Here is a 13,015-nt window from a genome sequence, read left to right on the forward strand (position 1 = left end):
TCTATCACTGTTATGAAGATGCATCAGTATTTTACTGGACTACCACCTCTTTTTTCCTTAAAGATCAGTTGGCAAAATATTTTATTTTATTTATAATATTCAAGAAGTTTTTCAGATTTAATAAATGGTGAAGAATGATGTTCTGAACACCTATTTCACAACAACTTACATCAATGTTATAACCACAAACAGCATCTCCATTTAGATTTTCTTCATATATTGTATATCATATTGTCCTTTATCACCCATGGAAAATTAGGTATGCATGAGTCCCACTTAATCAAGAAGGGCATCTCGTATCTTTGTTGCAGCAACAATCAGCCACACAATTTCATACACCCTCTAGGAATTAATAAATTTCATGGAGTGAGTGGAGGGTAGAAATACATTAATATTTGCTAGCCACAAATCTTAAGTAGGGTCACTGTAAAAACAAAAACACATATTGAAATTAATTATACCTAAACAAAAATCCACCCACTTAATCTTTTGAAGCATCATAGCATATAGCGTCATCCCATGCTATAGGGCTAGTACATCTTGACACAAATTGTGAAAGCAAACAAACCACAGCTGGCTGTGCAGGTGCAGTCCAGGTGGGCCTTGGCAGATGATTTTGTACTGTATGAATTTTAGCTTTTATTATCTAGGCTGCTGTTGATATTGTAGATTCAGCTAAAATAGTAAATTACTTTGAGGCATCATTAACTTCCAATTAACATTCATTTCCAAACAGGTAGATGTTCAATCTAAAGATCTTTTTTTTCCCCCAATACAGCTAGAATCCACATGCTTTAAAGTGTGCACTCACATACAACAGTTGTGCACAATCTTTGGAGCCATGGGAAATCAGATTTATGGGAATTGCTAGGCAGAAATAAAATCATCTATCTTTTGTCTAGGCCTACCAGAAATAAATGTTATAGTTCCAAACTCGGGAAGGAAAAGAGTAACAAAAAGTTTATGCAGGCATTCTGCTCCCAAGAGGATAAAGCATAAGTCCTCACTCATTAAGTGTGAGCTGGACAGAGTGACTTTATTCCAAAGAGGAAGATTTGAAAAGCAGGGTAAAAGAATAACTTCAAAGTCAAGAAACCTGACACACACTGTCTCAACCCAGTGATCAAGGTTAACATTAGTAGTGATAAATCTCATTGGTAGTATGTATTCCTGATATGATGTGAAGAAAATGTCAATTCATCTCTGTGCCTTCCTCCTCCAAACTCATAGTCCCACTTTACTCATGAGATAAACATCAAGTAAATCCCAAGTCAGGGACATACTGCAAAATACCTGACCAGGAATGCTCAAAACTACCAAGTCATCAAAACAAGAGTCTGACAAACTATCACAGCCAAGAGGAGCTTAAGAGTCATGGCAACTCAATATAATGTAATATCCTGGATGAGACTCTGGGACAGATAAAGAACATCAGGAACAATGCAAGGAAATCTGAATAAAGTAAGAACTTCAGTTAATAACAAAATATCAATATTGGTAAGTATCGATATTGGTACATTAACTGTGACAAACATATCATACTAATGTTGAATGTTAAGAAAAGGGGCAACAAGGTATGAGATATATAGGAACTCTGTAAAATCCTCACAATTTTTCTGCAAGGCTAAGCCTGAAACCCTGTATTTCTATAAGCTCCTAGTGCTGTTCACACTGCTGGGTTTGCTCACTTTGGTCTAATGCAATTTCTCTCAAAAAGTGGTCCCCATGTCAACAGGATCAGCATCATCCAGAAATTGTTAGAAATGCAGTCTCTTGTTACAGACTTACTGCATCTCAAAGCTGGGAGTTGGGGCCCAGCAGTCTGTTTTATTGCAAGCTCTCCTGGGATTCTGATCCTGCTGCTGTGGAATTTTTTTCTGCTTGACCAACAGGCATCATGGAGGAACTCCACATCAACCCACCAGAGATAATAAGGCAACAACATTCCATAGGCTTCTTTACCAGCACTTTTGTGCTGTCCCTGATTCATAGCATTTCTCTTCTCTTCTAATAGCTCTTTTTTAGGCTTACTTCCTTTGCTTTAGCAAAATAGGTAAGATCATATCTTTAAAATAAACCTCTTTTCTTCTATATCTCTCACTCTGGTTCTGATTCTCTAACCATTTGTAAATAATACACTTAAAATAACTTTGAGCCATAGATGATTAATTCAAGTAAAAATGATAGTCTTGGATGAGATAAGGTAAAGATCTTCTTTATTCTTCTATAAAGATAAATAATTGACCCAGTATCACTATTAAGTAGCTCATTTAATGTAATACAGGTGTTATTTGTCTACATTGCTAGCTTGCATCCCTGGAACTATTTTACACTGTCTTAACTGAACATTGTGTATTTGTAATTGGGATGTATGTTGATATTTAATAGGATACAGCATACAACCTTGTTCTTCCTCTTCAATAATGTCTTCTTTATAGTTTGTCTATTATAATGCACATATATTTTGAAATAAGCTGAATTTATAGGTTTCTTCCTAAAGAACATACATGTTTATTATACCAGGTCTTACTACCCATGAACATGGTATGTAGCTCAGATTATTTAGATCTTTTATGTATTTATATCCAAAAGGTAAATTTATTTCTATAACAGATATATATTTATTCTAAACGATAGCTTTTTGTATTTTCTGTTTATAGTTCTTGTATGAATGTTTCCTATGTTGATCTTATATACCAAAATGTGCTTAATTTCCTTATTGTTATTCTTCATTAGATTTTTTTGGCTTAACCAGCAGAAAATAATACAATCTGCAAAATTAATGAAGGTTAACATGTCTTTGCAATTTCTCTCTATTCTTTCCTTATCCTTATCTTATTCTTCTGGCTAGAGCCTCAGTATAATTTTATGCAGAGGCAGTTACAGTAGGCATGGAATCTTTATGCGATTCCTAATTCTAGAGGAATTGTGATTTATTACAGTACTATTATAGATACCATTCAGCACCGTAAGAATGTTTCTTGCTACTACTAGTTGCTATTTCTTTTTTAAATTTCAAATGAGTATTGACTTTGACCAAACATGCACTCCATCTCTTAGTTTGAGCAGTAGCCCAAAAGAAAGAATAAAAAGAACGGGAGGTTGTAATATGCAAAGATAGAATGGCCCTGTGGATGCTCAACAAAAGACTGATTTCCAGAGGAGGCCTTCAATATCAGATTAGATGTCCATCATTGTCTCTCTGTTATGTCTCTTAGGTTCTTTTTTTATTTTTTTTTTATCATCTCACTCCATGTGCTGCATTCCAGATGATTTCTTGATATCTATATCCACATAACTGATTTATGACTTTAATTAATCTGCTGTTCTGTTCATCGAATCACATTTCCAGCAATCAGTTTTTTACTTCTAAAAGACCAAGTTTTTCTTTCTCAGGTTTGCCTAATCATCTTGATTTCTACCACTTGCTCACAATGTCAATCTCCATATTCCATGAAGTCTTTTAAGTATATGTTTTTTTAAAAAAAAATCTTACTTGTATTACAGTTCTAATATCTAAAGATCTTGGTGTCTAATTCTGTTATTTTTACCCCTAATCTTTTTTTTTTAAGATTTATTTATTTATTCATGAGAAACATAGAGAGAGAGGTGGAGACGTAGGCAAAGGGAGAAGCAGGCTTCCCACAGGGAGCCCAATGTGGGACTCAATCTCAGGACCCCAGGATCACCAAGTCCTGAGCCTAAGGCAGATGCTCAACCGCTGAGCCACCCAGGCATCCCTCTACCCCTAATCTTGTTCTGTGAGAATTCTATGAGGTCTGGGTCAAGATTGTGTTAATCCAAAAAATATTTACACTTGTTAATGCTAAGCATTAGAGGGTTATTGTAATCTGGAATGTTTTAAAATGAACTTATTTGGTTGGGGGTTAAATGTCTATGCAAGTAGCTAAATTTTGATTAGTGGATGATGGTAATGTGCACATTTCTCTAATGGATTGTTTTGTACTGCAAGGTTGTAAGAGCTGGGGATGAGTTGGCTTTTTCTTTTCCTCTCCAACCAAAGGGAATCATTTAGGAAATGTGTCTCTGGTATTCAAATTCAAAATTTTCCTTAGGTGGCTTGTTTCTAGGACTGGGAGATTGGTTAGGAAAACAGGAATTCCAGTTTACTCATACCAAGCTATGTTCTGTATATAATCATTCTCCAGTTGTAGAGTATGTATGTTGGTTATACAGCAACTGGTCTTTTTTTTTAAGATTTATTTTTTTTTTATTTGTGTTTTTACTTATTTGAGAGACAGAGAGAATGAGGTGGGGGAGGGACAGAGAAAGAGAGAGAAAGAATCTCTCAGGCAGACTCCTTGCTGAGAGCTGAGTCCGAAGTCAGTCTGGGTCCCACAACCCTGAGATCATGACCTGAGAGGAAATCAAGAGTCTGACGCTTAATTTACTGAACCACTCAGGCACCCAGAGATCTTGCTTTCTGGAATCTCAACTGGGACAAAATTCAGTGAGGCCAAGGGAAGGATAAATATCTTCCCTGCTTTCACATCTCAATAATGAAAAAGACAAATAAAAATCAAGATCTTCCTTTAGATACAGAGATAGTGGCAAACCAAGTTTCCTTGGACTACAAAGGGCTACCAAAAGTGAAAAAGACCTTAATCAGTATCAGATACAAGGTTCTTTTTTGTAGAGAACTTAGCCTTGGGGTGAATAACGGTTGGAATTCTCTTTGACTGGCTGGTAGTACAGATGTATAAAATACATCACAGCTATTTTGTATGGTTTCTAAAAATCATCACTCTTATGAATGTCTGCAACATATACTGTTGACAATTAAGCTTAAAGCATGAACCTTCAGGTAAATGACATACCCAGGATACTAAGCTCCTCTGCATCATCCCTAAATTATTGACTGGTGTCATTAGCACATCTGCTGGTCAGGCACATAGCCAGAAGGAGTCTACTGGAGAGTTAGAGAACAGATGTGTGTGTGTGTGTGTGTGTGTGTGTGTGTGTTAAGTGAAAGTGGTAAATAGATTTTTTTTTTTTTGAAAGACTATCAGAGACCACTGCCTTGATTAGGTGGCATAATTTCACAAAGGAGCCACTGAAGCCAGGTGACTTGCTCTTTGACAAGGGTTTTCACTGTATATAATAATCAAGTCCTTTTTAAAATAAAAATTATTTATTTGAGATAGAGAGCACAAGAGGAGAGCAGAGGGAGAGGGAGAAACATGTTCCCCGCTAAACAGGGAGCCAACTCTAGTCCTTTAAAGAATTTGAATCCTTTGTCTATATTGTTGTTGTCTTTCAGTTATTGACTCTGGGAGATGTGCCTGATATTTGCTCTCTACTAAAATTCTTCTACCTTTCCTACCTAGGAACTTCAATTTCAAAACTACATGAGCTATCCTGGAAACAATGTCAATTTCTGCTGTAAGCCATCGGAATGAAAACATCTAATTTCTATCATTTATACATTAATCAACATTTTTTGGTCAAGATATGATACTCTTTGTGTCCAGGGCTTTTATGAACTTGTTCTTTTTTCCATATGTTTAATGGATTGCAATTTACTTTGAGTGGGAGAGTAGTCAATATATTTAATTTGCAACTATAAACAGAAAGCCAATAGTAAACTCACTTTAGTAGATTTCTCTGAATTTGTTAATTTTTTCTCAGTTTTGTTTATTCTTCGAACAGAGAAAGCTCATCCCTGTTTCAATAAATTTGCATTTTCTGTGCTGTATGACTAGTTTAATCTTTTCTAGCATTTCCATTTCAATGGCCCCTTCTCATAATGAAGATTTACCTTAGATGGCACTTTTCCTGTCTATCTTTCCATGTTCATTCTCTATATCAATGTAAATATGTACTACTTTGTTGGTGCATATGACCAGTATATAAAAGTATTTTTAATTGTTTCATATAATTTCTTTCCTCCCCACCATTATGAAAAATTCTTAAGTATATTTACCGTGTCTGACTTGATCATCAATTTATCCCTAGATCCAGAGTTATTCAAAGTGAACAATTAACATTAAAATCATTATTCAATAAATGAATGAGTGAGTGATTTTAATGTCACAGATTTGCTTCAGAGAGAAGGTACCATTTAGAGTGATTATAAATCCCAGTTGTCCCAGGTGTAATTATTTAATTATTATTAATAGCATCACTTTTCATTTCTGATTATCTAGATAGACTATTTTGCATACTGGCAAAATTGAACTTGAGGTGTTGCTTTTCTTCTTTTGTTTTCTACTCTCTTTCCTTGAGGAGAACATTAAGGCTATTCTAAGGGTCTAGCTGGCTGGTAATAAGAGTGGAGTATGAATTCTATTATTTGCATGGTATAGGAATGTGTTTTTTTAAATCAATTATCATGCATATTAAAAACATGCTTGGGATTTTCTAATTTGTCTTATATCATTAATGCAGTGATAATTGGTATGTTTTCAATTGCATTAAAAAATGTTGCAACAAATAAAAGGGGAATGAATTTGTTCACATTTTGGATGTTTAATAGGGTTATTTCTTTTTCATAAGAACTAAATGTAAATGCAACTATTGCAGAAGAAACTCGGATTCAATCTCAGTCAAATCAGGATTAAAAATTTAACAAGGGCCGACTTTTGTACTTTAATTTTTTTGGTGTAATTTAAAACAGAGTATTCTTTATTGAAATTTGGCATATTTTTATGTTGCTTATATGATTTCAGAATATTTTATATGGTTCATGCTGGTCCTTTTACAGCCCCTTCTTACATAGTTGTGCGTTCTTGGATTTAAGTAGATCCATTATGACCATTTAGAGACCACTTTGAGGGCAAAATGAAGTTTTTACAATCAGTCCCCAGAGCATTTTTTTGGCCACAGGGAACAATTTTATGAAGGTGAGAACAGGGCTCCTTTAATATGTTGCTTTCCCAAGAGGTGGCTGCAGGCTTCGATGTTGACTTCATTAGGGTTAAACTTGGAAACAAAAAATAGTGAAACCCAAAATAAATTTTAACAAAATAGAAGCTATTTTTCTCTCATATAATTGAATAGCAGAAATTGGCAGAATGAGGCTGATATTGTAGTTCCTCAACAGTCAAGAACACAAACTCCTTGCAGTTCATCATCCTAACATCTCTGAGCTTGCTTATGATGATCTAGGATGGCTGCTGGGGATTCTATTATTTCATCTGCATACCAGGAAATAGGTGGAAAAAGAAAAAGGAGCAGTGGACCGTGTGTGATACCAAATGTTTTTAATGAGTACATAACACTTCCATCCATCTCATTGACTAGAGCTTGACCATATGGTCACACCTTTAAGAGACGAAGGTTGGAAAAGCTTGTCTAAGCAACAAGGAGTCATTTACTCTTTAAAAAAAGAGATGTAGAAGTGACCTCCAATCACAAGCTGGGTGGCTCAATTGGTTAAGTGAGCAACTCTTGGTTGATCTCAGGGCCCTGAGATCAAGCTCTGGGTTGGGCTCCTCGCTCATCAGGAAGTCTGTTTAAGGATTCTCTCTCTGCCCCTCTCCCTGCTCACATTCACACACTCTCTCTATCTCTCTAAAATAAATAAATAAATATTCTTTTCAAAAATAAATAAATAAATAAATAAAAATAAAAAGGAGTTGTTTTTATTAAAGAAAAAAGAGAGAAAATAACAGGGTGGACAACTAGCAGTTCCCACCACAGTTTATAGCCAGCATGGTTTCACAGAGCAATAGGTTGAGGGAAGTTAGCAGTAATCTCTCATTGGCTCTCTAAATATTCTTTCCTTTAGCTAGAAAGCTAAGACCTTCTGCCTCCCAGGGACATTTCTGGGAGCAGGAAAAATCTGCTTTATCTTTCCTTATAATTCCTTTGCATCCCTTTTATGTAATAGCTAATCAAACTGATAAACATGATATTCTTTGGAACATGCTTTTATTAATGTATACAAAATATTGTTGTTAAAGCAAAAAACTAACGCTACTTAGCTTGCTTCATGAGCAAGCTATTCCCTACTTTTTCTATCCAAGTGATAAACACAGTAGGAAAGGAATACAATATTTAGAGACTAGGAAAACCTGGCATGCAAAATTTCCAAAGTTCACTTAAGTTATCAGGGAAATTCTGAAACTTGTCAGCCAAATTGAATTCTGGATTAATTTCAGTTATTGGTGATTTGCAGTTTTAAATAAATAGGAATTTGAAAACATACACAAAATGAATTATTGGTATAATTCAAACAAAAGTCATACACCATTTAATTTCAAAATGATTATGTGGAGTATTATAAAAAAGAAGCATAAGCAATTAAGAAAATAAAATCTGAAAGTAATGAAAAAAGCATATTTATGTTAATTTGATGCTGTTAGTTCAATTCCATAATAGTCATAGCATAACCACTAAAAATTTTATGACCAGTTTTCTAAACTAAAGATTATATCTTAAAATTACATTTCATAAAAAAAGTTGTTTAAATGCATAAATCCAAGCTCATATTTGCAAATGAGTGTCTTACTCATGTATATGGGCAATGTTGTGTGGCTTCTTGCTGACCGTCCCTGCAGTAATTCACACTCTCCAGCTTCTATAATACAGCTGTGAAGTCAGTAGGGAGTCATTCAATTATTTGTGATTTTACACATCTGTCAGTTAAATCTGAACATCAAATGCAAAATTGTAAGCAGAGAGACATTATCAGGATTTGTGACTCTCCCTGGAGGATGTTGGATCTGTATACCAACAAAAGATCCATAAATGATTATTTCTATCCATAAGAGATGTATATTCTTTTTCCACTTATGCTTATGCTATCCCAGAACTAAGAATATTCAGAGCAGAAGGAGGTCCTGTAATCATGAATAAATGAAAATGGATCTTGCAGAATAATTTGGCATCTTCTTTTGAAAATAAGAGATTTCTGAATGCAGCATGGAAACACAATGGTTACCACTCCTTCATTTTAAAAGTTTTACATGGCCAGGGGAATTAAATATTGATTGGATATTTTTCACATCCATAATAGTTTGGGTGACGGGTTTCAAAATGAGCTAAGTATGTCAGAAAGTTGAGGACATATATCTCACTGACGATACAAAATTTCTTGTTTTTAGTGCAATCCTTGCAGGGTCACCTCAATTTCAGAAAGAATAGTTATGGTAATTACTATTCTTATCACTTAAACTCTTCAAATCATATATATATATACTATGTAATTTCATTTTCTGCGTCATTGTGAAAAAATATGGAATATTTGTTTATTTTAACATTTGAACACTTCCAGATTACAACAGCTTGAAGTTTAAAGGATGCATTGTTTTAATACATAAAATTTAAATTTTTAATGGCTTTGATATGTTCATTCTTCTAAACTGTTTGACTCATTTCTTAATCTTTATTTCTTAGCATCACACCATAAGAAGATCATGCGTCAGGAAATTTTGATTCCAACCTTCTGTTTTATAAATTTATTTAAGATTTACTTTATAAGGTCAATTTACTTCATGATATCAATTTCTTCCCTTGAATTTTAAGAGTAATGACAACAGTTCTTAGCATAGTTGTATTTATATGTATTACCCTATTGATAAATAAGCTGCTAAGACTGCCAGTGTCTTCCCCTTCTTTAGTTAATATTTACCTGAATTTGTGTTATTATATTGGAGTCTTTTCATGATTAGACCATATCACATACATAGGTGTAACATCAACTGCCCTTTACTCCCATATAAACAACCCATTTATAAACATGCAGGAATTCTATAATTAAAAAATTCTTCCTGAAAAAAAAATAAAAAAATAAAAAATTCTTCCTGAAGAAAACACCCAAATTAAAAAATATATATTATATATATAGATGGTACCTACTAGAGTTCTTAGAACACAAAAATGCATCTAATAATGAATATTCTTTTCTTCCCTGGAATTCTGTGTTGTTTAGTTGTTGCCACTGTAGATGACTTGAACAATTGGAAAAATTCCTCATAGCATGGACAATTAGAACTAGGTGGTGAGCAGATTTGGGCAATTGTCTTCCATGGAAATGACTAGGACATCATACTCCAATCTTACATAATATCCACTGCAGTTACGAATCAGATAAAGGTAATGGGGCTAAAGACCAGTATCTCTAGTCACACTTTTTAACTAAAAACTTTACATACTCTTAAATATCTTTAACTCTATAACTGCATAAACTTCCAGTTTCAAACTCAGACCATCTCTGTCATTTAAAAATAGATCTTATTATTTATTGAGCGCCAATATTTAGCAAACCTAAATAGTTATGCATAACACTTGCTCCAAGTTTTGTAAGGTTATTTGACTTAAATCTTTGAATTTAGCCTATGATGTCCCATTGGGGTTGGAAGAACAAATTTTGATTAGCCAATTTATTTCAGATACAATGGTTTTAGGTAGGAAGCGAAATTAGGCCGCTGTTAACATATCTCTTCTAAATCATGATTCTCTTAATTTAATTTGTGTTTCTCTAGATTATGACAGATTTTTAGAAAGTTGGTTTGATCTTTCTTTTTTCCCTTTCTTTCTTTTTTTTAAATAGGCTCCAGGCCCAGCATGGAGCCCAGTGCAGGACTTGAACTCATGACCTTGAGATCAAGACCTGAGCTGAGATTAAGAATCAGCCAGTTAGCTGACTGAGCCCCTCAGGCACTCTAAAAAGTTGTTGTGATATTTTAAAATGTGGGCATGGTCCTAGTGTGTCCACTGCATCCTACTAATTTTGGTAGTGGGCTTTCAAGTCCTCAGTAGAATTCCTGCTATTTTCCCTTTATTTCAACCTTTTTTCAAGTTTCATAGAAACTTATTTCTATCTGTCATCTCCATGGTAGTATTAGGGTCAGTTAAATCAGCTACTGCTTCCTGGAAATGCCATTCATATAACAAAGATACATAAATATCCTCAGCCTGGAGAGTCCTTAACACAGTATTTATAATAGTCTCCATCAATTACATTGAATGACATGCGTCCATGTGTGCATCACAAAGCCAGTCTTGTACTTTGGAAGGTAAAATTCATTTGTGAGATAAGAGTGTGTAGTTGCTACCCCTTTGAAAATAAGTTTGCCAAATCCTTGTGTTTCCTTGGTATAGCCCACTAGTTATAATTCCACCAGGAATTATCTGTTCACAAAAAATGGTAGCTACTTGGAGGTCAGGATCTCAACCGAAATAATCTAATTCATTTAACAGTATCTAGAATTATTGATGGTTTCCCTGGTCATTAATCCTAAGATCTGTGTTAATAATTGTTGAGGAGGCATCTGCCAGTATCCCTCTGAAATGTCTTAACTATTTAAGAGAATACACTCAAGATTCCATGGCACATGTCCTACGTCCTCAATTACCTGAATACTTTAAAAAAATAATCAATGGTCATAATTGAGTTCCTTTTTGAATAAATATAACATCTATTCAAGTGGTTGTAACATATGATTTTATTCTACTACTCATGTCTCTTCTTTTAAGGATATAGTTTTTACCAATTTACTAAGAGCAACCAGAAAAACATAATTTTTCACAAATCTCCCTTTTGTTATGTGCTGCATATACAATTACTTAGCAGTTTTCTTGGATCTATTTCCTCCAATTTCCATTGATAAGATTTGTCATTCATAATTTGCTGTATAGCTTATGTCATTTTCTACTATAGATGAGAAGGAAGCCATCTTGCCATCACATTATCATCATGTTTTCCCATTCTTTTCTTTTTCTTGCTTCAAAAAATGCTTTAGCTATTATATCGTATGTTTCTGAAAGGAAATCTGGGATACAATGATAACCAAAGATAACTCATAGTCAAAATGTCAAATCTGATTCACAGGAATCAGTGCCAAACTTATCCTGCTTTGCCTTTTCCTCATAGGTAATCGAGATGCAAAGGCAGAGTGGAAGAGTTTCAGGATCACCACCAACAGATTGAAAGATTCATATACAACTAGAGAATAGTATAGCAAAATTCAATCTTGCCAAACCAATGGGAGTAGCTGGGGTGGGAGCAGTGTTCAAATTTTTGAATAGTTGGATTATTTGACTTGATTCCAGGATCACTGACTGCTCTGATTAAGGGGATGGTGTAGTAACTATGCTTATTCCCATGAACTACATTTTAAGTCTAACCAGTATGTTAACTTGATAGGTTTTTGTTTTGTTTTGTTTTGTTTTTTGTTGTTTGTTTTTTTTACTACAAGCTGGCTGATATAGCTAATTATAGTCCATCTGAAAGACCATGGGTAGTTTGTTACTAGATGTGGTCAAAATTGCTATCATTGGGCAAAGATATCAGGTAATTCTAAGGCCAGGAATACTAAACATGTTTTACGTGTATTGAATCAGGGGAAAGAATACCAAAAAAGTTTCCTTGTAAAGTAGAAGTAGTATAGTAAAAAACCTCTAATTAGGCAAAGTTAATGAAAAGGATCACCACAAACATAGACAAATTGTTTTATTGTTCACAGGACCAAATATAGGGCCAACCACAAACCTCCCTCTCCCCATTACTATAGGGTTTGAACATTATGTTTCATTGTCAGCTAAGGCAACAAGCTGCTCATTTAACTAATGAGAGTGTCTGTATTAAAAATCATTGATTTTTTAGAAATCAGAAGGAATGGGACATACTGGTGGAGTGAATAAACAGAATAAATTGGACTGCCAGCATTCAGGTAGACTCACAATAAACAAGGATTAGAATCTGTTCTAACCTAATCGGGATTCTAAGGCTTACCAGCTAGCTAGAAAACTAAGTTGAAGACAGTCATGAACTGTGACTTGAACTTATATAAGTTCTTCCTGGGGAGCTCCAGCAATTGCAAATGACAGTTTCTCTCCAGGGGCACTATGTGTGACCGTGGACTGTATCTCTCACATCGAAACCAAGTATTAACTTCCCTCCTTCCCTGAAGTGTGATGACTTATTCTTTAGGGATGATCATAGGAGAGATTCAATTATTAAAAGAAACACCATTAATAGATTGTGTAGCCTACAGATGATTACAAAGATCTTCACAAGGGCTACACTAGGTTAATTGGCAGAGTTCCC

Source organism: Canis lupus, chromosome 22 (assembly GCF_011100685.1).
Source record: "Canis lupus familiaris isolate Mischka breed German Shepherd chromosome 22, alternate assembly UU_Cfam_GSD_1.0, whole genome shotgun sequence".
In the NCBI taxonomy this organism is placed as follows: domain Eukaryota; kingdom Metazoa; phylum Chordata; class Mammalia; order Carnivora; family Canidae; genus Canis; species Canis lupus.